At 59.1% G+C, this 25608-nt stretch overlaps 1 protein-coding gene and 1 long non-coding RNA gene across 4 annotated transcripts in view; one reads left to right on the top strand and one right to left on the bottom strand.

Annotated features, from left to right (window-relative positions):
• The window catches only part of RBFOX3 (RNA binding fox-1 homolog 3), a 452855-nt gene that overhangs the window by 139137 nt on the left and 288110 nt on the right, over positions 1–25608 (top strand). The gene's annotated exons all lie outside the window — the stretch shown is intronic.
• On the bottom strand, positions 6077–12881 carry LOC123604083. Its single transcript, XR_006715213.1, has 3 exons — positions 11267–12881; positions 7754–11077; positions 6077–6876 (listed from the first exon to the last, which is right to left on the bottom strand). It is a non-coding gene; the product is annotated as an uncharacterized LOC123604083 (long non-coding RNA).

The following is a 25608-nucleotide window of genomic DNA, read 5'->3' as shown; positions in this document are numbered from 1 at the left end:
GAGCAGTAGAGTGCAGACCTCCTGTGGGCAGGTGACCCCTGAGAAGATGCTTTTCCTTGAAGGTGATTGCAGGGCCCAGCTTTGGGTGAAAAGGTAAATTCTTGGGGGTGTCAAAGCCAAAAGCACCAGACTGGCCGGTCCCGGCTGGCAGGTCTGGGAAACTCGGGGCTCAGTGGGGCCTGTGCAAGTCCCTTTGGGCCTGGAGCTGCGTCTCCCCTCGTTGATGCCAAGGCACACTCTGACATCGTGAAATGGGCGATGTGCTTTGGAGTCTCCTTCCTCCCCGGGGGGAGGCAGGGGGTGGGTCAAGGGGAAAGAAAGCCCCAGGGGAGACTCGCGTGTCCCTGTTGTGCCGAGCAGTTTGAAGCCTGCAGAGGAAGCTGGGCTGTGTTCTGCCTTTTAGTCCACTTCAGGCGACTGGTGGGTCTCCGAAGGGAGAGGCCAGGCCCACGGAGCAGTGGTCTGGCGTGCCAGCCGCTGTTCTCGAGGGGACCCAGACAGGCCCTCTGGAGGGAGCCAGGCCCACCCCCGGGCCCCCAGTGCGTTGAGCTCTGATGTCTGGAAGGAAAATCGGGAGAGGCAGCAGGCATCCCAATCCCTCCCCCTCTCAGAGGCCCCCCGTCCATGATTTCATGACACCCGGTGGAGCGTGCCCTGGCCTCCGCTGGCAGGAGGAGAGCCAGCTGGGGGATGGAGGTTTGGGGGAAGCCAGTGAGGGGGAGAGGGCGTGAGGCGCTCCCGCACGCCTTCCACGGTGGTCGCCGGGGTCAGTCATGGGCAAGGTCAGTGCAGGCGTGAACCCGAAGGAGCCCGTGCTGCAGCGCGTGGGGCTGGTCCATCCCCTGGGGCTGCGGGGCCATTTAGTGCACGCAGCTCCCCATCGCTGCAGGGGCGTCCTTGCTGGCGGGGAGGGGACACCTCTCCTGCCTTGGAAAGCGTCCCATGGATTAGATCCCATTTTAAGGCTCATCCTTCCGATGTGGATTCAGTTTGGGTTTTACTGTGTAGTAAATGCCGAGTCCCTGTTGAAAACATGGGTGGAAATTAACCTGCTACAAAATGAGATTCGTTTGTTGCGTGCAGTGGTGGAGGCCTGGGGCGGATCGGTGCTTCAGGTCACTGGGGGAGGGAGCCCGCTTACCAGTGACCTGGAGAAACTCACGGTGGGCATCTTGGCTCTTGTGTCCGGCCCTCTCCCCTCCCCCTTGCCGTTCTCTGAATCCTTCGGAACCACAACGACCCGGCCTCCGTCTGTGTGTCAGGCTCCTCCTCCTCCAGATGCTTTTGGACTGGGGGGGGGGGGGGGGGAAGGGGGCCTTGTTCTGGAAGCCGAGACGACACAACAAGGCCCTCTGCCCTGACCTCTGGCCCCTCAGAGGCTGCCCCTGAAACCTGCAGGGGAGGAGACGGTCCAGCCAGAGCTCACGCTTCCTGCTCAAGAAGAAAGGCTTTGGCCCGGCCAGAGGTACCGCTTCAACTCCTTTAAACATGGCCACACGAGGGGGCGGCGTGTGCCCGAGAGCAGGGGCTGCTGCGCTCGTGTTGGGGCAGAGGGCGAACGTGTCATAACTGTGCAGCTGGTGCACGTCGGGCGTTGCCCCCCTTCAGCACGAGAACCCGTCTGTCTACCCCGGCCGCCCCCCCCCCCCCTTGGGGACGGACCCCGGAGCTGCAACATGCAACTTCCCATAAATCATCCCCGAATGGGCACGCTTCCTGTGCCATCCATCACGCCCCGTCTCTTGTCTGCTTGTTTTTAAAAGCTGTTAAACTGGAATCCATCACATGGCATCCTCGGGGGGCCAAGCAGAAGCAGAGGCTGCCCGCATCAGCAATATTAATGCACACAGAGCTTTCTAGAGCATCGAGGCAAATGTCTCCCCCGTGGTGGGGAGAGGGAGAGCATGGCTTTATCTAGTTACGCCAGAAGCTAATGGGATGTTTTTCTGACACTTGGAGTTGGTACATTCCTGCCACGCGTGAGGAGGTCCTGGTGTTGCTGGTGGAGCTGGTGATGCCACCTGAACGGTGCCGTGGTGTTTCCGCCTTCTCGCAGGGGCACCTGACTTCCTCCTGTACCCTGTACTTCGACAGTTGCTCTCGAAGACGGCAGCTTGAGCCAATCTGTGGAGACGTGGATCCTTCTAGGAACATCCTTGGTTCCTCTTTCTTTCATTGCTAAATGTTTTTGGAAAGGAGGATCCGGGAAGGGTGTCGAGATCAGCTTTAATCCTTGTTTCTGGAACAGGTTCCGGGCATGTGCCCTTGAGGAAGGGAGAGGAGGGGGACCTGGAGCCCTCCCTCCTGCCTCCCCTACTCCCCTCCCCTTCCTCCATGGTTTAGCCGTGGCTGGAATCTTCCCGGCTGTCCTTAGCATCCGTGGAATGAACTCGTGCAGCTCTGTCTCTGGGAGCCCCTGTGTCTGTCCCAGACAGATCTCACAAACCTGGGGGCAGCGGGGATGTCTCATCCCACCTACATTTGGCTTCCCCGCTTTCCTTTCCTTTGCCCCATTTGTGTCGGTTGAAGGATAAACCTACTACTGTGGGCACTGGTGAGACATTTGTAAACAACAGAAGAGCAGGACAGTGTTTTGTCCTGGTGGCTTTGGAGCCCTGTGAGTGAGCTGCCCTGGGTGGGGCGGGGGCGGGGGGGCCTGGATGGGTCCTGGACAGGCGCCTGGTGGGAGCATTGCCCTCCCTCCGCCCCAGGAGCAGTCCAATTAGAGCCCATTAGTCACTCAGTGTGTTGGAGCATTTAGAACAATTAAAGGTGAGAAGAGTTTCCAGATGCAGCCTCAGTGCTGGTGCTGGAAGGCAGGCTCTGCCGTTCCTCCCCAGATGGCAGTCGTCTGGAGAGCCCGCAGCCCTCTCGCGGGAGCGGGCCTGGTCCCCGCGGCCCCAGAGCCCGCAGCCTCGGGAGGGTGAACCCTGAGGCGGCCCTGGGGCTGCCCTGACCCGGGAGCGCAGCCTGGGGGTGGGGATTAAAACAGCAGAAACAGATCCTGTCACAGTGCTGGGGGCTGGGTGTCAAGGTGTCAGCGGGGCCGCGCCCCCTCCCCCAGATGCTGGTGGCTGCCGGCAGTGCTTGGCGCTCCCTGGCCGGTAAACCCATCGTGTCATCCTCTGCCTCCATCACCACGTGGCTTCTCCTCCGCTCTGTGCCTGCCTGGCCCTGTGCCTTCGCATGGGGATGCCCTCTGTGCGTGTGTGCTGCAAATCTCCCTCGTCCGGTGAGGACACCGGCCGTTGGGTCGGGGCCACCCCATTCCAGTAGGACCTCCTCTCATCTTCACCCTTGACCACATCTGCAAAGACCCTCTTTTCAAATGAGATCACATGCATGGGTTCTGGGGGTCAGAGGGACAAAATTCTACCTACCGCATCTCCCAAGACTGCTGGGAGGAAGGTGAGCCCAGGCACCGAGCTGTCCCCCCGCTGCCTCTGGCCCCATGGATTCCACTCAGACACTAGGATTCTCACCAGTTCTTTTATTGTTATTTATTTTAACGTTTATTTATTTTTGAGAGAGAGAGAGAGACAGAGCACGAGCAGGGGAGGGGCAGAGAGAGAGAGGGAGACACAGAATCCGAAGCAGCTCCAGGCTCTGAGCGGTAGGGACAGAGCCCGATGCGGGGCTCGAACTCGTGAACCGCAAGATCACGACCAGAGCCGAAGTCAGGCGCTCAACCGACTGAGCCACCCAGGCGCCCCTCTCGTCTGTCCTTTTAAAGATGATGATGCCTGTAGGCCGGTCAGGAAGTGAAGGCCAGCATGACCCTGAGCTGTAAGACGAGCCTTCTCAATGCAACCCTTCCCCAAGCTTACAGATCCTCCTTAACGACAGCAGGAGGCACCGGCGCCCCGTGGTCATCGGCTGGGAGCCTTTCTTGTGTCCCCGACTTGCTCTTCTCCACCCACCTCCCGCCGTCCCACTGTTGACAGCGGTCTTGAGAACAAAAACCAAGGATTAAAAGGCCAGCCTCCCCCTCCCCCCAAATCTAGGCCTGAAAATGAACCGTTTTCGGTCCAAGTCTGGGTCACACGGTTTTGTTTTGCTGGCGAGGGTCTCCCTGCAGGAAGGAGGCGGGTGGGAGAAGGTGAGGGGGGAAACCCGGGGGAGCCAGTGGGACCCTGTACGCGGTCGGGCTACAGTTGTCGAACATGCTGGCTCGGAAGACCAAGGAGGCCGGCAGGGCCCGGGAGGAATAAAGCCAAGCTGACAGTCGCAGAAGTGAGAATCCGGAAGGGGCGGGGGGCGGGGGGGGGGCTACAAGGACACTAGAGAGAGGGCCAAACGGCGCCGGGGACAAGGAGGAACACACGCGGAAGACAGCCTGGGGACAAGCTGTCCTGATGTTTACGGATGCAAAAGACAAACGTGGGTGAGGTGGCCTCCTGGGAAAACTTTTGTTCCTGATGGCGGCTCGTCGTCTTCCCGCGAGAGGCTGAGCATCCGGATAAGGGCCGTGTCTCCAGGCTGAGCTGGGAAATGGTTGTTGCCGTCAACAGGTGCACGGAGGGGAGGGAGGGACCATCTTCATGCCCCAGGATGCTTGTCGGCACACGTGGGCACGCAGGACCCGAAGGGTCTCGTCACCCAGAGTTGCCGTGTGCAATGTGTGACTTAAAGATGCCCCAGGCGGAGCCACGTGCCGGTCCCATGTCACCGATTCTGGGTTCAAACTGGGTTATGACCCCGGGGGCCATGAGGGTTTGTGGGTCACTGTTTTTGCTGATCCCGCTGCCCGGCGGGCACCCGTCTGGTTCCGTGGGACCCTCACTTTGTTTCTCTGCACGGACATGCAGGCTGGCAGTGAACGGAAGAACGGACAAGCAAGGGTTTTTATGATGTGGGAGAAAACTCTTTCTTTTAATCCAGTCTGCAAGGATACATTAACTATCCGTAGGCCTGGTGCTTTCAAAGACATCTGTGTTCTGTGGGGCAAAGAGCAGACAAGGAGAGTCAGCAAATGTCTCAGGAAGAAAAATTAATTTAGAGGTAGAGGTGGGGACTGGCCCAGCTTTCGTGTTGGGTGTGCACGTGTAGGAGAGAAGACACAGGCAGGACAGAGTCAGTTCTCTCTGCTTCCGTGGGGTGGGAGAGGAGGTAGAGATTGGACAGATGGCGTTTTTGAGTGACCTTGTGTCGCTGAGCACTGCTGAGTACTGCCGGCTGGAGGTGCGGGAGGCTCGTGGGGTGTGGCCACCCGCAGCTGCCAGTGGGGGTTCATCAGGATGTCAGCGTTACGGAAGGCCCTGGAAGCCATCAGAAGATAAGCCCAAGTTCAAGGAAGATCAAATAGCACTGTCCTGGAACACCTTCATGAGGGAGGCCTGGAGAGTCTGACGTATCGATGGTGTGGAGACCAGTCAGGCGGGTGTCCTGGGGTGACACGTGCACCCGGACTCTCCACCCGAGGTCCCCGTTGCAAGGTTGACATGTGTCATCCTTGTGAATCCTCGTGACAACCCAGTGAGCTGAGTTCCCACCAGGAAACTGAGCCACAGATGAAGGATTAGCCCAGGGTCGTCCAGACTTGCAACCCACATGGCTCTCTGGGGACAGCACTGGCTCAGGACGCCTGTCTCGAATGATCGAAATCAGAGCTACTCGGGCACCTGGGGGGGCTCAGTCGATTCAGCGTCTGACTTCGGCTCAGGTCACGATCTCACGGTCCGTGGGCTCCAGCCCCATGTCAGGCTCTGTGCTGACAGCTCGGAGCCTGGAGCCTGCTTCCGATTCTGTGTCTCCCTCTCTGTCCCTCCCCCACTCATGCTCTCGCTCTCTCTCTCTCTCTCTCTCTCTCTCAAAAATAAATAATACAACATTAAAAAAATAATAAATAAGATACTTAAAGATGGACATAATGTAAATAGTCAGCAGTAAGGGAATAACGAAACTATAGTCCATCGAATCCACAAAAGATTATAGTCTTTTAGAATGTAAGTAGAGGGCGCCTGGGTGGCTCAGTCAGTTAAGCATCCGACTTCAGCTCAGGTCATGATCTTGCATTTCATGAGTTCGAGCCCCACATCGGGCTCTGGGCTGACGGCTCGGAGCCTGGAGCCTGCTTGGGATTCTGTGTCTCTCTTTCTCTCTGCCCCTCCCCCACTGGCACTCTGTCTCTGTCTGTCTCTCAAAAATAAACGTTGAAAAAAATTTACAAATCAGAGAGCTACTCAAGGTGAGGTCTATGGACAGAGCCTGCCCTTGAGCCACTGCCCCTGGTCCCCGGAAGATGAGGGCAGGGCCTGGGAATAAGCACGGAGAGTCGTTTATGAGAGTGACTTCATAGCTTGTGGATCCATTCGTGAGAAATTGGGCTTTGTATCTTGTCTTTTTTATTCTGTGTTTCCCAGTAATCCCTTTCGTATGGGATCTACGTTCCTTACGTACAGAGCCCTTCTCCACAGGTGCTTTGAGCAGGCCTGACTGGAGAGGGTACCCATCACATCTCAAATAGGCTGTGACATGGGCCAGCACACCCAGAGCAAGGTCCTGCCTCGAGAACGTGCCTCGGTGACGTCGGATGTGCGGGGGACTCTACTGTGCTGAGGCTGCCGTAACAAAGACCACAGGCTGGGTGGCCTCGCAGTTCTGGGGGCTGTATGTCCAGGATCCAGGTGGTGGCCGGGGCGGTCTCTCCCGAGGTCTCTGTTCTGGGCTCGCAGCCGGCCACCTTCTCCCTGTGTCCTCACAGGGTCGTCCCCCTGTGCGTGTCTGTGTCCTGATCTCCTCTTCCAAAAGAACACCAGCCACGGGTGGGTTAATGTAATGACCTCTAAAAGCCCCATCTCCAGATATGGTCACATTCTGAGGTGCTGCTGGGGCTTAGGGCTTGAACACGTGAGTTTTGAGGATACGCGGTTCAGCCTAGAACAGAAGGGTACGTAGGAATTTCCTGTACTGTTTTTGGAATTTCTTGTGAATCGTAAATGATCTGAAAACAGTAATTTTTTTTTAAGGGTACACATCTCTCTCCCAAAACAGCACGGCCACTGTGTTTGTCTCCACAGGGTCCCTGAAGGCCTGCCCATCGTCCTCGGTTTGGGGGAACGGCTCCCTGGGAGGGATACCAGGTTGGCATGGCCCCGGCCTCACCCTCTCTGCTTTCTGTCCTCAGGTGCTGTCCCTCCCCCCGTGCAGAGGGCACCTGGGAGGCGTGCGCAGCGGGCTCTGGGGCTGCCCTCCTTCATTCTCTGCCCATGGAGCTTCTCTTGGGTCCCTGTCTCCCCTCCTCTGCTCGTCCCCCTTCCTCTTGGGTTTTAAGGGCACCGGCTTCTGCTGCTGCCTTGTTCCCCTCCCCGCCCCCCCCCCCCCCCTCCAGCTCTGCACGTGGTAGGTTTCCCGAAAGTCTTTCCGTAGAACGTCCCGGATACAGCTTTTGGACGGTGGTTTAGTTGTACCTCTTGGAATGCTCTCCCCTAACTCTGGGAACAGTTGAATCATGGGTCACATGTGGCCCTCTAGGTGTGACGGAGGAACCACCAGATGGGGCTGTGACAGCAGACCTGTGTCTTCACGCCTTTCCTCTGTGGCAGACCCTGTCCGTTCCCCACTAGGCAGCGTGTACAGACGACTTACCCGTGTGTCCACCAATCTGTGCATCCACTCGTCCACCCTTGTACCTTTCATCCATCCAAGTACGTGTGTATCCATCCATCCGTCCATCCGTCTGTCCATCCGTCCGTCCATCCGTCCATCCGTCCATCCGTCCGTTCTTCCGTGTGTCTCTTACGCGCATACGTACGTGTGTGGGTGTCTGTTCATCTGTCTGTCCGTCTGCCCATCCCCTTTTTCTCTCTGGAAGTCTTTGTTTATTTTCATTGCTCGTTATTACTAATATTGCAAAGATGATTTTGAAAACTTCATCCGTTCTTGATCTTATCGGGGTGGTCAGGGCAGACGATCACAGTTGTGTTTCTTTGCTGAGCTGAGGCTCATGGCAGCTCTCAGGACTCGGCAAACGCACGAGGGCGGGAAAGCTAAGATGTGGGAAAGGAGAAGAGGAAGGAGAAAGGCCAGGAAGGGACGTGGAAATATGCCAGAGGAACCTTGTGGAGTGACGGTCGGGACTGAGGGGGGGGCCTGTGACATCTGACTCTGACTTCCACGGTCTGGCCCCCGCCCCCCAGAACCTGTCCTGCCCCCTGCCTGTGTCCTGGCTGTCCCACCCACATTATTGCCTCTCTGTGGGCTCCTGTTCCCCCCTCCCCCGCCTTCCCACAGCTGGTGACTGTCCAGCTGCTCCTTCTGGCCAAGTGCAACTTCCATGCCTCCATGACGGCTTCGGACGGGGCAGAGCCGGGCCTGGGCTACAGGAGAAATTGGAGGCTCAGAGAACAGGATGGGGGAGGCCAGGGGGAGGGAGGACAGACTCTGGAGACCCCGCTCAAGGTCTCCACCCAGGAGCACTCCCAAGACCTTAGTGGAGAGAAAGACTGAAATTTGAGAAAAGACAGTAATGAGCCCGGTTAAAGTGGCCCACAGGACACAGAGCCTGGCATGGGCCGGATCTGGATGAAGTCCCACTAGATCCTGACGACTGGCCGCCACGGAGCCTGGGTGGGGGGAGCGATGTGGGGCACAGGTACTACCACCCACCTTCGCAGCTGGGGAACAGCCAGGAGCGGGAGCTGCCTGGTGGGGTTTGCAAGCCTTCCTTTTCCAGGCAGGCTGGCCACGGCATCCAGCTGGGACACACTTCACAGACAGCATGTGGCTGTGTCCCCAGCATCTTCCCTGTTTTTATCAGGCCCTGAGCACAGTGGTCTTCTTAAAAGAAAAATAAATTGGCAACACGGCGTGAGATTTTCCCGCCTCTCCTTCTCTGTCTCTTCCCTCCATGGGCCCAGCTCCTTGTTTTCTGTTCATCACCTGAGACCTCTGACGAAGACACCTTGCTTTGGGGAACTAAAGATGGGGAGAGGGGTGACCCACGGCTCTCTTAACCACATGCCACAACAGACCCGCCATGCATCTTGTATACACCTCTCCTGCGGCGTGAAGGTGGGCCTGGGCCGCAGTTCACAGACCCTGTTTCTACACTGTCGGGATGTGGTCAACACGGGTTGTGACCCCACCTGCCAGCTTGGAGCCCCGGAGGCCCTCCTTCCCACCTGGTGACGTCGATCCTCAAGGCAAAGGGAGCCTGGGCCTCACTCATCGGCCGCGAGACACCCCTTTTTGTTAGGACAAGCTGACCCCTCAAACCAGTCCCTGGGCCTCATAGCAGCCACGGCTGGCAACAGCACCCGTGTCCAGGAGAAAAATGAGCAAATTCGCTTGCTTTCTTCGGGGTGTGCGTGTGGGCGTGTGGAAGGGCTTTCAGGAAAATCCTCGTTCCCTGTTACAGAATAGGCTGATATTCTGAGCCTACCTTCTGGAAGCGTGGAGGGCCCTCAGGCTGCTGGCAGGGCGTCACCTGTGGTATGTCATCAGCATCTTGAATCACTGCAGACCACTCTGCAGTTCTCCCCCGTCTCCCAGGAGCGTTCCAGATCACCGAGGTCTGGGGAAGTACGCGATGTCTCAACCCAGTGCTGGCCCGAGGGACCCAGGGCTAGGGGACGGAGAACAGCCACCAGCGCATGGTCCCACCCGACCCCTGGCCTGCTACACAAGGGCACCTGGGGCTGGAACATTCCAGAACTGCAGAGCATCTCCGCACAAGCACTTAGGGCAGGGAGACTTCTGGACCACCCCTCAGATTTGCAGACGGAGCAGACTCCTGGGCTGAAGGATTTGGCCGGGTTGTTTCTGCGAGGCTCAGAGAGAGGTTGCCAGCCCCTGCAAACCCAGAGCTCAAAGGAGTGTCTGCTCCCTGCAGGAGTTCTGTTCGGGTGACCCGACCCTCACGGTGCAGAGCCAGCGACCCCGTGTCCACCCCCGGGGCGGGCAGACGAGAGGCTGTGGGGGAGGCCGGAGCCCGGCCTCCCACTGAGGGATTCCTCAACCTCTTTCCTCGATGTGGGTCCAGGGGCAGGTCCCGGAGAGGCTGGGGGTGGTCAAGGTTGGATCCTTCTGGATGAGGGCTGGCCCCCCCTGGCTACTCCTCGTGTGGTGAAGGCACAGACCCGCCTAATTATCATGCAGGGAGTGTTGTGCTTGAAGAAATTTAGATGTATTTTTTTTTTTTTTTTTTTTTTTTTTTGCGTGTGCTTGCATGTAAATGTGGGTAGGTGCTGTCCTGATTGATGGCAATTAGCATTTTCTAACGGGAACAGATGTTCCGATTGCCAGGAGGCTGGTACCTAACGCCCACGCTGCCATCTGCTCGCCGGGCAGGGCCGGAGGAAGCGCCCCGGCCCGCGGCCCCGCAGCCCCGTAGCCCTCCACGGCGGCGTGCACTCAGGATCGTGTGAGATTGTTTCTGGAGGGGGGACGCGGGGGGAGAGAAATAATAATAAAGATGTTTCCGGGGTTATAAATAGTCCATGCCGTGTGTGATGGGATGGAACTCTCTCTGGTTAGCAGCTCGGCGCACTGCGTGAACGGTGGGAGTGGGGAAGGGACACATAATGTCAGCCCCGCGTCGCGTCGGTGAGGGACGGCCTCGGAGGCCACGGTGGAGGGTCACAGCGCCGTGAACCGGTTCAGGGTTCGGAAGACCAGAGGGAGGATGGAGGTGATGGAGGTGATGGGGAAGGGGACGAGGAAGAAGGGGGGCTCCGCTCAGGGCTTGCTCGGGACCGGCAGCCGGACGGCAGCGTGGAGGGAGGGGCCACGCCGTGCTGTCCCACGTGCTGGCCGGCGGCCTCCCCGACTGGCTGAGGCTCCAGCCCTTCCACCTGGGAGACGGGGGAAGCTTCCCTGGGCTCCTGCGAGGACTCGGGGTGAGTCCCACATAGTGTGGCCTTGGGCCCGGCGCGTCGCTGGGGCCGGCTGGCACTGGCGACCTGGTGCCCGGCTGTCCGAGGGGCCCCGGAAGGGGGGCCCTGGCCTCAGCGTGCTTGGCTCCTGGCCTTCTCCCCTTGGCCAACCCAGATGGCTGCTTGTGCTCTCCCGGTAGCTGGCAGAAACGTACTCTCTTTCTTGCTTCCTTGCTTTCTTTTTCTTGTTTCCTTTTTGGCTTCTTAAAGCAAAACAGTTTGTTTGTTTGCTATAAAAAGAGCCGCCTCCCTCCCTCCCCCCCCGCTTGGGTGGCAGTCACCAGCTTGCAGTGGGCTCCCCCCACCCCAGTCTGCAGCCAGCACGCTCCTCCTGAGGCAGATGTCTGCGGGGGAATCTGTTGCCTGTCCCCAGGCCGCCCCAACACACGTACCAGGCTTTGATGGGGGGCCCGGGCGGCCCAGCAGCCTCCTCTGTGGGCTGAGGTCCGCGGCCCCGCTACGCTCCTTTCCTGCTCTCGTACCCGTTCTCGGCCTTGGCGGGTGTCTTCCCCAAGCCGTGGACCGTGCAGGGCGCACGGGGCGGGCGTGGAGGCCCGTCCGCCACAGACGGTCCCTTCTTCTGCAGGCGGTCGCTGACGTCTCCCCGGCACCGTGCCTGCTGCTTTGGAAGCGCTCTGGACGAGAGGAAAGAGACTCGTCCCGCCTGTGGCGCAGTGGGAGCGAGGGGCTTGCGGTGCGTCACCGGCGATGAGTCCTCCCCACCTGGGCCCAGCAGGGCGGCGGCAAACCTCCCGTGGTCGGAGGCTGCCGGGGCCTCAGCGTTGAAGGCGGGAGGAGTTCGTATCTAAAGGGTGGCCCTGGGAAACCGTGTCCTTGTCGCCGATGGTGCCACTGGTTGTGGGACGGTGGCGGGAATAGTGGTGGCCTTCGTGCCTCCAGAGGAGGCGGGGGTCAGACCGCCCCTGCCTGCGGGCTGTAGAACCTCCGGGCAGCCACTGGGTCAGGTCTTGGCCTCGTCTTAGGAACACAGCCTCTCCACATTTGTCACTCAGTGTCCCCGCTTTTACTCGGCGTCAAAGTCCTGCTTCCTCTCCTCTGCGGACTTCTCAGCCGGCTCTGTGGACATTTGGGAGGAGACTGGAGAGCATCCCTGGCCTCCACCCCTCCGCCTGCTAGATGCTGCAGCACCCCTCCCACCCGGTGTGACAGGTCCCCCAACACGCACCCCCCCCCCCCTTGGGGGAGGGGTAATTGCCCCCATCGGGACCCACTGTTGATTTATTTTAGGGTGACTCCATTTCTGACGGCTAACATTGGGGGGTTACCGTGTACCAGACACGCTGTAAGCCTTTGTAGGCGTTCACACCTTGTCACAGCGCCACGAGGGAGTGGCTGTTATTATTTGCACCCCACAGAAGAGGAACTCTGGGTTGAGAGAGGCCTGGGGACCTGCCCAAAGTCACGCGACTGGTAGATGGTGGAGCCGGGGTTCAGGGTGTGGCGGACTGACCCCCAGCCTGTGTGCTGGCATTCATCCCTCTATTGTCACTGATCTGTCACCAGGTGGTGGGCTGTGTGTAGCAGCTTGGGAGCCCTTGCTGGATAAAGAGGCAGAAACCTCTCCCCTCGTAAGAAGGTACCCTCTAGAAAGAGGAGGCAGATAATGAACATGGTAAATTGTTTGGAATGTTAGCAAGTCTATCAGTTTCCTGGGGCTCCTGTAACGAACTTGCCACAATCTGGAGGGCTTCATACAACACGTCTAGTGGTCTTACAGTGGTGGAGGCCGGAAGTCCGAGGTCCGCTGCGGGCAGGGTTGGCTCCTTCTGGAGGCGCCAAGGGAGGATCTGCTCCGGGCCTGTCTCCCAGCCTCTGGGGGCCACTGGTAGTCTGCAGTGTGCAGCGTTGTGCCTCTGTGTCTTTACGTGGCCTTCTCCCCGTGTCTGCATCCAGATGCCCCTCTCCACTCTTTTATAAAGACACAAGCCATTGCACTCAGGGCCTGCCCTAAAGCTGGGATCTTAAGATCCATAGCTAATTGAATCAGCATAGACCCTTTTTCCAAATCAGGTCACATTCTGAGGTTCTGGGTGGACGTGAGGTGGGGGGTGCCATTCAAGCCACTAGAGCAAGTTCTGCTTGCCATGGGCGTGCCCAAGCTGTGTGCTCGTGATGGGGGTGTATGCAGCATAGACATGGGCTGTGGTTCTTCAGTGGTGAAGCTCCCCCTGGAAATGCCACCAGGGCTCAAAGAAGGAGGGACTGTTTGGAGAGGTGGCCTGTTCTCTCCACTCTCGCCTTTCCCAGCTCGGCTGGCTCTCCCTGGGAGGCAGGGGGACGTGCGCATCGTGAAACTGGACAGCGCCCATCTCGCCCGTCCCCGCCTCCCCCTCTGGCAGCCACCATTTTGTTCTCTGTGTTTATGGGCCTGTTTCTGCCTTTTGTTTGTTTGCTTTGTTTTTTAGATTCCACATATAAGTGAGATCCTGTAGTGTTTTTCTTTCTCTGATGTATTTCACTTAGCATAATACTCTCTGGGTCCATCCACGTTGTCACAAATGACACAATCTCCTTTTTCATGGCTGCGTCATATCCCGTTGCACACACACATGCCACATGTTCTTTATCCATTTATCTATCGATGGACACGTTGGGGGCTTCCACATCTGGCCTGTTGTAGATAATGCTGCAGTAAACATGGGGGTACACATACCCTTTTGAATTAGTGTTTTCGTTTTCTCCAGGTAAATACCCAGTGGTGGAGTTACTGGATCATATGGTATTTCCATTTGTGGTTTTTTGAGAAGCCTCCGCACTGTTTTCCTCTCTTACTCATTCTTCACCGAGTCCCAGGCCGCCCATGGTATTTGTGCAATGAAAGGATGTGTCAGGCACCATGCTAGGTCCCGGGGATCCCAGGCGAACAGGATGTGTTTCTGCCCCTGGGGAGCTTGCTGCCTCGTGCAGGAGATAGTCATGCCGTAGCTTATCTGTCCTTTGTGCCAAGGACAGAGCTGTGGAGAGGTATGATAGATGCTTTGGGGGCCCACTGGAAGGGCTTTTCAACTGGGTCTTGAAGGATGCATTGGAGTTTTCTGGGGAGAGAGAGGTGGATAGAGAACCGCATACAGAGAAAAGGCATGGAGATAAGAAAGGGCACAGCTTTTTAAGAGGGTGACAGAGGCTGGCTGGAGTGTGGGAGGTAAGGCTGGGTGGCTGGAGTCTTGGTATAGCAGTCCCGTGTGCCCTACCTGGGGAGCGGCAGCTGGACCTGATGCGGGTGGTTTCTGGGGAGCAGACCGTGGCAGTCGTGTGGGGAAGGGTGGACCACTGTCCTTTTGGGAAGTTGCTGCCGGGGTTGGGACAGAGGGGATGGAGTTTTGGGCTCAAGTGGGAGCAGGAGACTCCGAGGCGTCGTTTTCAAATTGAGGTAAAGTTTACATAACATGATGTCAACTGTCCGTCATTTCAAAGTCAGAGTTGGTGGCACTTAGAGCCTTCGTGGTGTTTGTGGTGCAGCCATCACCTCTGCCTGGCCCCAGAGGGCTTTCTTCATCCCAGGGGGACCCTGGGATCAGCAGGGCCCATCGGCAGCCACCCCTCAGCCCCTCCCCTGTGCTGGCAAGTGTTCTGTCTCCACGGGTTCACGTACTCTGGACATTTCACATAAACGGGGCCAGCATGCCTTTCGGAGCATGTGGTGCATGTCAACTCTTCATTTCTCTGCATAGCTGAGCAACTCAGAGGGTCCCTGACTTCCGATGGTCCGACCTGATGATTTTTCAACTTTGCGAGGGTGTGAAAGCCACACGTGTTCAGTAGAAACCCTCCTCGGGAGTTTGAACTCGGATCTCCTCCTGGGCTGGTGACACGTGGTCCGGTCCTTGGTCGTGATGCTGGGCAGGGAGCCCGGCCGCTGGTGAGCCGGCGATCACCGGGGTCGGCAGCCGGTTCCGTGACAGCCATCCTGTCCCCACAGAGCCACTGTTTGTCACCTTCCGCGCGGCATTCAGCAAATCACACGCATCGTAAGATAGGCTTTGTGCAGGATGCTTTCGCCCAGCTGTAGGCTAACGTGAGCGTCCTGAGCGCGTCGAGGCTGGGCTGAGCTGTGGCGGTAGGTCAGGTGCGTGGCGTCCGTTTTCGACTTACGCTGTTTTCAACTTACGACAAATCTGTGGGTATGTACCCCCATCGTAAGTTGAGGAAGATCCCTATTCCATTGTATGAATTGACCACATTTTGTTTACCCGTCTGTATGTTGATGGACAATTGGCTGCCATGAAGCACCAGAATTTGGGGGGCAGATTCCGGCACAGAAAGCCTGTTTGCTGAATGAGGAGATAAAACTGTGGCCCCGAATCCCATAACCCTCCTCCTTAAGTCCCCTCCACACCACCAGAATCTGGATGTCCCACTTTCACGGAACAGGTGTCCCGGTATCTGCCGTGTGTTGAGGGCTCTTACTCTCAGACCTTAGGAGCTGGTGACCAGGAGTCTCCAGAGTGTGTGGGACATGACCCTCTCGGAATGCAGAAGAGCCCCACCCCTCACCAGTGTCCCCCAGCCCAGAGCTCCAACTGCCTCCACACCATCAACCCCTGTGAGCTCTGACGGCGCTGGGATCCCCAGGACTCCCGGCTCCTGGAGAGACACGGAGTCTGGCGTTCGAGGTGGGTGGATGGCAGAGTCCTAACCACTCGGCCCGGTTGTCCCCCTCCAGCTGCCCCTGTGTCCCATATGCCCCAGACAAGACGGGAACGAATACTCAGACAGCCAGCTTCAGAACCCTGCAATGCCGCAGAGGCGACACCACTGTCCCCGTGAGCCCCGTGAGCGGGTTGGGCGTGTGGGATGTGGTGGGAGAGGTCCTGGGGACTTAAAACCTGGGTGCAGGCCTTGGAGGCACCGAGGGGAGGCGTTCGGCTGGGTCTGGGGGCTGCAGAGACCGTGCAGTCGGGAGATGGGGGTCCTCTCTGGCGGTGGGGCGGGCTGCACGGGGCCCTGGTGCTGTGGTGCCCAGGGAATCCGTGACTCTCACCTGCCGATGAATTCTCTGTGCATTCGGGGATCGGCCTGAGTGGCCCTGCCTTCTCCTCCCCTCCAGCCTCTCTTGATGCTGTCACATTGGGCATCAAGACGCCCGTCAGAAACCATGGGGATTTGTTCGCTAGTATGTTGCTTATCTCCACCCTCCGGACCCGGCCTCCTGAGGACAGGGCCTGGCCACCCTTGTGTGCAGACTTTGTTTAGAGCACCCTGTTTGAGAGCAGGGCCCGACTGAGTTCTCGGCTGCCCAGCACTGTTGCTGTCTGGGGCGACGGTAATTCCTCCCCTGGGCTTCCTTCCTGGGGCCCGTTCTGCTTGGGGGCAGGCTTCTGCAGGGCTGGGGGTTGAGGGTTCGGTCGGCTGGGCAGGGGAAGGCAGTGTTCTCAGATGAGAGAGGAGGGGCCAGGCAGGAGCTGCTCCAGGCGGGACAAGCCCTCTCCCTCCGTCTCTCAGCTGGCCTTTCTCTGAAGGCAGGACCGGGTGGACCGGGAGAATGGTGCGTCCTGGCTTGGGATGAGTGGGTGTCACCTCCTGGGGGCGGCTGACCCTCTGAGAGCAAGGGCTAGGGAGTCAGAGGGTGCACAGGGGCTGAGGGGTGTGAGGCTGGCAGCTGAGAACTGCCCTCCTGGATGGCCGGTGGTGGTCGAGAGCTGTCGGTTTCCCACCCCAGGACCTGGGGCGCCCCCTCCCCGGGGCACGTGGCCTGCTGTCCACCCAGGGCTTCTGGGATGGTGGACCCGAGCCCTTGGGGACTGAGTCAGGTCGCTGGTCCCCGTCCGCCACGGTTCGAAGCCCTCACCGCACCCCTCCCCTTCTTATGAAGCTGCTGTTTGTTCCAGGTGCTGGGGGAACAGGTGGAGTGCGTCGTGATAGTGATGGTGGATCTCAGCCCCCCGGGCACCCTGGCACTGGGCTCCGTGCACCTCAGGGCCCTGGGGGGACAGCGTCTGCGGCTGTGACAGCGGTTCCCAAGACGCAGTCAGGAGAGGTGCAGCCTCGAGGGAGGGAAGGCTCTGGATCTTTGTTGTTGCAGGGGCACCGACACGTCTGCACACATCCGCACACGTCCACACACATCGGCACACACGTCCACACACGTCAGCACGCGTTCACGCACATTAGCACACGTCTTCACCACGCAAACACTTCCACACATACACACACCTGCGCACGTTCGCACGTGCCCCGCACGCGTCCTCACGTTTCTGCACCCCCTGCCCACTTTCTTGCAGCGCCCCGTGGCCCCACGTCCCGACCGTGACCTCAGTACAGGTGCAGGCTTCCCAGCATCAAGGGCATAGCGGGAGGCCTCCCCACCCTCCCGGTCGGTCCTCGTTCTCTTTTCAACACCCCCGCCTCCTGCCAGCCTCCCGTGGGCTGTCCCTGCCCTCTTCCTGCTGAGCCCAGGATGAGGGGGGGTGGTCCTGCTGAGATGCCGGCCCTTCTCCTCCCCGCTGGCCACACGGCTCCCGGTCACGAGGGAGGCAGAGCACACGGCCCCAGGATGCTCCAGAAGTGGCTGGTTGTCTGTGCCTCGGACCGCTGCAGAAACTTACTCGGGCCCTCGAACAGCCCCGCGAAGCAGCCCCCGTTATCACCCCCACTTTACAGACGGCACATCGGAGACCCAGAAGATAGCACGACTTGCTCAAAGCTGCCCACCTCCCGGGGAGCTGGGATGCCCGGCCCAGCTCAGCGCTCCTGTCCCCATGCCCCGCCCCCACCCCCACCCCCACCCCCACCGGGATGTAAGAGGAGGCTCTCTTAGCTCCGTGGGGCTGGGAGTGCGGGCCCCAGGTGCCCCTGTGGTCTGCTGACGGCATGGCCCCTGCCGGGTTGGGGGGGACATCTGGGCACAGAGGGAGGGGTCCCCCGTGGCAGGCGTCGATGCCGGGCTTACGTATTAACACACGCTATCGTGCCATCCCCGTGACAATCAGATGACGTGGGTGCCGTTCTCGAGACCTGTTTTCAGACGGTGGAGGGAAGGTTTGGGGGATCAGACGGCTTGCCCAGGGCCTCACGGCAAGTGAGCGGCAGAGCAGGGATGTGAACTCGGGTGTCCCGTAGGTGCCTCCTGAGTCGGGTGTAATGGCCTGTGATGGCCGCAGGGACCTCATTAGAGGACGGTTTCCCTCTCGCCGGGTTTGATCCTAGGGTACGCCTCACCCCTGGTTCGGGTCCCCCGGTTGAGTTGCAGTCAAGGTGAGAAGGTTGGTCTCCCCAGAGGATTTGAACACCCACCGCGCCAGCTTCCTCCCCGTCCCCCAGATGACGTGTCTGCGTGCTTGTCTCTGGCCTCCAAACACAGCGAAGGTGACAGCTTCTTCCCAGCCCGTCTCTGCCTGTGACCGTTGCCACACTGACAGTCCCCCCGCTTCGGGTTGACTCTAATGGCTGAGCAGAATAAATTAGCATAAAACAGTTAAAACCCAATTTCCTAATACCTTTTTTACTCATTTACTACCCAGGTGTTTGGATTCAATTTCTCGCAAATGACACCTGAACATCATTACAGCCTCCACTAATTGTGCATTTCGGTAGCAAATAGTCCTAATGACACCAGGCAGGCAGCGGGAAGGGTCTAGCCTATCTGTGGGCGGAAACTCCTGGGGGGAAACACGGCCTCGGGCTCAGGCGGGGCCCCTTGTGCTGGGGGCGGGGGAGTTGGGGGGCCTCGGAGCAGGCTGTCCCAGCCTCCCGCCCAAGACCACCAGCCCTCACTTGGCAAAGCCCACTTGGGGCTTTCCTTACAATAGGTTCCACTTGTCAAATTTTCTTCCCTCTTAGGATCTATCTTTTCGAACACGGGCATTGACACTAGTCTTGATTACACGTGAAAACAGCGCCTTGTCCAAAGCGGTTTCCCTGGCGGGTCTCCTGGAGCTCTGTGGTTCACCAGCCCGGCACCTGGGCTATGGCAAGTTGCTGACAGCTGTAGTCTGGTCCTTTTCTCCCTCAGATGCACCTGGGATTCCTCTTGGAATTTTGGGGTGGTCCATTTTCCTGGATGCAGCACCCCGGGACCCAGTCCCTGGTGTGGGATGAGCACATCAGCATCGACGGCTTGGGACTGCCTCTCCCTGGCCTGTTTGCTGCAGTCCCAGAGGCACTCCTGTTCCAGGCCCGGGCCTCCCGTCTCGGCCTGAAGAGTCACCTGCTCGCGACTGGAGCAGGAGCCGTCTCTCTCCCAGCCCCGCCCTCGGTTGGACAGGGAGGGTGCACAGTGCCGCACACCCCAGTGGGCTTTCACGTCCCTTGCGTCTGTGCTCAGAGTGTTCCCGCACACGCACGCTGTCTGCGTTGTTGTGAGGCCCGCACAGCTTTTAGAAACTTCCGGCTCTGGTTTTTTTCCTCCTGCCTTCCTGCAGGCCTATTACTTGCTTTTGGGGTTGGCGTTTACTGCGCTAATGTCTTCCCCTCCTGGTGGGAAACGAGATAGCTGCGATTAGCCTAATGAGTGATTAATTAACAGGCGGGCGGGCTGGATCGCAGGGATGTGCTGACCCTGCTGCAGACCGGCAGGGCTGGGGCGGCCCATCGTGGCCACTCTTGCCCAGATGCCCTCGGCTGCCACCGTGCGCGAGCCCGAGGCTGTGTGTTCGCCCGCGGGCACAGGCCGTTGGAGGTCTGGGGCCTGCTGCCCACCTGGCGTCCAGAAGCAGTGTCCACCAAGGGAGGCGCCCCGTGGGGTCTACACTGGCCACACGCAAACAGCGTGCACGTGTGTGTGTACGTGTGCGCGCGCACGCGCTTCCAATAAGCACGCGGGAATATTCACCCGTGATTGAATGATGAAAATGATCTTAATTGGCAATTATGCAAAATTTTGAAATATCTCTGGGTGGAAAAGATCGGAGGCTTCGGGATGGTTTTTGTTTCATAAAATGGGCTGGAGTGCATGGGGTGGGGTGGCTGGAGGGCTTGGGAAATTCTTGCCAACTTCCCTGAGGTGGATTGAGCGCCACCATCACTGGAGATAGAGGGGGGCTGCCGCTGGCAGAGGTTGGAGGCCGGGGTGGCGGGCTCCAGCTCCAGGGAGGAGCATGGTGGGCGGGCGGGAGGAGGGAGACGGGCGGTGAGTGACAGGTCCCCACTGCCTTCTCTGGGCTGTGTTCTGTTCTGCTCCTACTGTAATTAAATGTTAATTTCCTTCATGGGAGCGAAAGGAAGCCCAGTGCCAGGATGCATCCGGGGCCTCCTCCCCTGCCTCCCAGCGTGGGACCAGCGTCGGGAGGTTTTGTTTTGCTCTCCCCCCTCAGGGAAGGCTGGGAGAAGGGCCCGCACTTCTGGGTAACACCCCCCACCCCACCGTCCCGCAAAGAGGCCCCGCCCCAGTGGCTGAGGCAGGGGGACACAACCGTGACCGCAGTGGGACCATGGCTGCCGGCGCCCGGAGCGTCCTCCTGAGCCGGTCCACCGCCAGACTCCCATCGTGCTGGCCTTCTTTCCTGCCTCAGAGCCTCCACGAGGGGCACCTTGGCGGCTGCTCTCCCTTAGGCAGGGGCTGCCAACCCAGCGGAGAGGGTGGCAAGACCAGGTTCCTGTACTGACCCTGCCCTGGGCACAGCTTTAAGTGGAAGTGCTTCACCCCAACCCCCGAGTATGTCTGTGCCAGTGTCCTGGGGCTGCCATTAACAGTAACCTCAGAACAACAGAAATGGAGACTGTCACAGCTCTGGAGGCTGGAAGCCTGAGATTTGAGGTGCCTGAAGTGAAGGTTTGGGGAGGATCCTTCCCGCCTCCCAGCTTCTGGAGGCCCAGGCGCCCCTTGGCTTGTGGCCTTGTCCCTCCATCTCTGCCTCTGTCGTCATGTGACCTTCTCTGTGCGTCCTTCTCTTCTTCTGTTTCTTATAAAGATGCTGGCCATTGGATCTCGTGCCACTCTAGACTCATGTTCCAAAATGAGGTCACAGTCTAAGAGTCCAGGGGTAACACTTGGACATGTCCCTTTGAGGAACGTAATTCAATCTCCTGTAATGTCCAGAGGCTTCAATTTAGGTGCCTCTGTCCAAATCGTGTCCCCCCCGCACCCCCCCTCCCTGTAGCTGCACCTGACCCATGATAGGGCTCATCCCAACTGTGCCAGGGGATGCTCCGATGGGCAGCACAGCACAGAACAGAGGGAAGCCTTCCAACTGCTTCCCCACTGCCTGCAAGGAACTCCCCACGAGTCACAGGTGGGGGAGCCGGGGTGGTGGCTAAGCCAGGCTCGGGGCACCCAGTCCTGGGTTGAGCCCTTCTCCCCTTCCTGACTCAGGCAACTTCCCTGCACCTCACTTGGCCCTCCTGTACAGTGGAGATGCACGGCAGCTCCTGCCCTGCCTGGCAGACGGGAGGAGGGACGGTGCCAGCATGACCTCCGTGTTCCCACCAGTAGACACGGCCGCCCGTGGGGCGGGGCTGAGGCTGGAAGTTTAATTTCCCTGCAGCTTGGAGCCCCAGCCCTGAAATCTGCTCGAGGGCGTCTCAGAAGCTGACCGAGTCAGGAGCTGCTCCCGCTTGCAGAGCCCCCGCTAGACTGAAGCACCCTGAAAGCAGGTGTCCCAGTCGGGCTGGGTTATGTTTCCTGCTGACAGGTTCACACTCTCGTCGCACACACGGGAGGCAGTGGCTGCACGTCCATGCTGGTTCTGAGAGGATGTGGAGGTGAAAGGGAGGGGTCTTAAGGGGAGCTTTGGCCTTGGGTCCTGGGGTGCGGTGAGGTGTGTAGGACCCCAGGGTGGGAGATCTGCTGCTCCCGCTCCCCACGACTCCGGACCGGGGATCTGCTACTCTGCTGCCTGGAGAAGAAAGAAGGAAACCTGTCCTGGGCTTGGAGCTGGGAGAGAAGCCTCTGGAGCCTTCTGGAAGTATGGGATTCTGTGTCCTGGAAGTAGTGGGATAGATGAGACCGCGCTGACCTTGCAGGCTCTCGATGGGGTGAGTGCTCTCTGCTCGGGCCGGCTGGCCAGGTGGTTGAGGCTCCCAGGGACTCACGGGAGCTGTCACTTCTTGGGAGTTCCCTCCAAGGGCGGGGTTTGTAAACCTAAACCCTGTCGATGGTTGGAGCAGAGAGTTCTTTGTGCGAGGGCTGTCCTGTCACTGGGGGATGTTCAGTCGCATCCCTGGCCTCTGCCCGCTGGATGCCAGTCTCCCAGTCATGACGCCCCGAAACGTCTCCAGGCATTGCCAGGCATCACCTGGGGGTGAAACTGATCTGGAATGCTCCATGTGTGGACAGCATTCAGGCTTGCCTCCCATGCCTCTACCTGGACCTAGACTGTGTGTCTGTGAAGGCAGGACCGGCCGTGTGGGGGAATGTTCTGTGTGGGCCCTGAGCTGGCGCAGATCTGGAGGGAAACCGCGGGGGAGAGGGGTGTGGGGAAGGGCGGTCCCGAAAGGCAGGCTGTCAGCGATGGTGAGGCCACTCTGTGTGGGCCGTGTGCTGGGGAAGCAGAGGCGGCCCTCCCAGCTCTGCAGGGGGTGGGGGGGGGTGGCTAGTGATTAGCAGAGAAAGGAGTCTGTGAGCCCTAGGGTACCTCTCTGAAGGCCAAGCCCATCCATCCTTCATCGAGGCTGCTTCCGTTTAGAAAACGCGTTTTGGGAACTCTGCTCCAGGGTCCTGGGCTTCATTTGGCTTTCCCTCGGGACACTGGGGCCTCTCTTCAAGAAAACGCACTCCCTAATAGACCCGAGGCCAGTGGAAGCACATGCACACAAAACAGCCTGTGCACGAATGTTCGTAGCAGCGTCGTCACAATCACCAAAAGGTGGAAACTGCCCGGCATCCGTCAGCGGCTGGAGGGATAAACCAGATGTGGCCTGTCTGTGCAGTTGGAATAGTACTTGGCCTTGAAAAAGGGACGGAGCTCTTACACCTGCTACGACACAGGTGGACCTCGAGAATGTGATGCTGAGCGAAAGCAGCCAGACACAAAAGGCCATGTGTCCTAGGGTTCCGCTGACATGAAATGTCCAGGATGGTGAATCCAGAGACAGAGAGAGGATGGATGGCTGCCAGCAGCTGGTCGGGATGGGGGAGCGGGGAAGGACTGTGAATGAGCACAGGATTTCTTTTGGGGTGATGAAAACGTTCTTTGTGTATTTTATATATTCTGTGGTATCTGTAGATACCGCTTGGGAGCCAATACAGGCCCATAAAATACAAACCCAGACACAGGGCTTATGAAGAACAGGTCTGGGCCGTGCATTAAGGGAGGAAGACAGGTCACAACAGGGGACAGTGGGGAAGCCTGGGTAGCTTGGGCGCTTGTGGGGAGGTGGGAGGGGGGTGCTGGGCACAGAGGGCTTTGGTTGTGCCGCTCAGGGTGGACCGTGCACGTAGGGCCAGTGCTGACCAGCACACCGCGGGTGCCGTGTTCAGCCCATCCGCTCCATGGGTGTGGATGCATGTCACAAGGGAAGTGAGTTCAGAGCTGGTGACATGTGCCCGGCCATTCCCTGGCCTTGTTGAGCGCGGAAAGCATCCTGTGAAGAACTGTGAACTAGAAGGGATGGCTCAACATGAGTGTGATGACACACAGGCCGTGGGAGAGGTGACAGGGTGGGCGTGTCCCAGCTGGTCCCCGCCCTGGTCCCACTGTGAGGTCACAGAAACCGATCAGCCCCGAGGGCCAGCCCGGAATCTGCCAGGCAAGCCTGAGATGGGTCTGGTCTGCAGTCCGCTTCTCATCGTCCCTGGGTTCCTTCTGTCTCTGTCACCTACAGTGACGCGCCCGCCGACTCCCTACTTGCGACAGCACTGCAGGGGCGGAGTGGGTTCTGCCTCCGAGCCCAGGATCCTCCCATCGTGTCTCAGAGGCAGGCTGTGAGGACTAACGGTTAGTGCCTGGCAAGTGGTGAGCAAACGCTCCGTGCTTCTGTTCTTGCTGCTGTCGCTCTAGGCTGCCCTGCGGCCTGGGGAGGCCGGGCCTGTCCCTGCGGTCATCCCTGGCGGGTCACCCAGGGCCTGGTCTTGCACTGCCCACGGGCCTGTTCATCCATGCTCCCTTCCTCATCTTGAACACGGCGGAGCCAGAGGCCACAGGGTGGCCCATAGACGATGGGGAAGAGGCTTACGTTTCCAGATGCACAGCGAGCGTGTGCATGTACCGCTACATGTACGTGGAAAACTAAAACTGGCGGTCACTTTACCAGCAGAAATGGGCTTATTCCAGAATAGCAGAGAATTGCATTCCTTGGCACGCAAGCTACAGGAGAACCACAGGCAAGTTTCTGAGAAAAACGCAGAGGAAGCTCTTTTATAGAGGAAAGGAGGATGCAGGGGCGGGGAGGGCTGTTGTAAACAGAAAGTCCATTGGAGTAAACTGGGAGTTGGAAGTATGGTGGCTTCTCATTGGCTGAACTGTGACCATCTCTCATTGGCTGAGCCGTTGCCAGGGGCCGGTGGAAACCTTCCTCCCACTTGCTGGGGTATCCACCTACAAGGTGCTCTCTCTTCTCCGGTTGGGTCTGCAGTTAACAGCAAGTGATAGGGAGTGAGCTCCCTCTGCCACTGGACTGCATTCTGGCCGAGGCTTCCCTTTGTTAATTTTCGCAGTGAGTGTGCGTGTGTGAGCACGAGTGAGGGTGGGCGAGTGGCAAGCGCGCACACACACACACACACACACACACACACACACACACATATCCATCCATCCATGGCCTGGCTGCACCAGCTCAGGCAGGGGTCCGGCCCAGCAGCTTGTTGGGTCGGCACAGAGCAGAGGGCAGCAGAGGTCAGGGGAGGGTGGTTCGAGAGGGGTTAGGCGTCCCCTCTCCCCTAATCTGTGGTTCTCTCCAGATGGCGGGTGCCCGGGACTCTGGCCTCCAGGCAGCCGGAGACACTCCACAATGCCAGGCTGCCTGTCTGCCCCTGCCGGCCTGCTTTGGGGGGTCCAGCAGCTGTCAGGACCGAGAGCACGTGGAGGCCCTGTCAGTGAGATATCCCCCCCCCCCCCCCCCGTGGCTGTTTGGTCCTTCGGCCGGAAGCCAGCAAGTGGGGCTCTGCGAGTCCTGATGATGGTGCTTGGAAAGCAAACCCTTCAGGTCCCGACCTCCTGGGACCCAGATTTGGTGTCCCCCTCACTTCCCCACCCTCTCCCGAGTGGCTGCCCCCCTCCACCCCACCCTCACGTGTGTCTGGTTCCCACACCCCATCTGATCAGCCAGCGTGCTGTTCTCTGGCTCTGTCCCCCGGTGCTGTCGGCGCCTCCCAATGAGGTCCGAAGGCCCTGCCTTTGGTTTTGTCCTTTAAATGTGCGTTTTGCTATGAAATATTAACAACAGCAGCCAGCACCACTCGGAGTACTTACCATACGCTTCCAACTGCTGCATCCTGTCTCCTGCACCTGCCCTCCCCTCCCGCTGCCCTCCCCCTGCACTTCCCCTCCCCTCCTACTGCTCTCCCCTCCCCTGCCTACCCCCTGCACTTCTCCCCTCCTCCCTTCCCCTGCTCCCTCTTGCCCTGCTCCCCCATTGCACATCTTTTCCCCTCCCCCTGCACCTCCCCTCCACTTGCCCCCCCCCACACTTCCCCTTCTCTCCCCCCTGCCCTTCCTCTGCTCTCCCCTCTCGTGCCTTCCCCCTGCACTTCGCCTCTTCCCTCCCCTCCCCTCCCCCTGCCCTCCTCCTCCTCCTCCTCCTCCTCCTCCTCCTCTCCTGTCCTCTCTGTGTGCCCGGAGCAGGAGGAAGGGGTGGGGGAGGTTCCTGCAGCTGTTGCTGAAGGCTGGGTGAGGGTCTT

The sequence above is a fragment of the Leopardus geoffroyi genome, chromosome E1 (genome assembly GCF_018350155.1).
Source record: "Leopardus geoffroyi isolate Oge1 chromosome E1, O.geoffroyi_Oge1_pat1.0, whole genome shotgun sequence".
NCBI lineage: Eukaryota > Metazoa > Chordata > Mammalia > Carnivora > Felidae > Leopardus > Leopardus geoffroyi.
The sequence above is the reverse complement of the archived record's forward strand: the minus strand, read 5'-3'. Positions and strand labels throughout refer to the sequence as shown.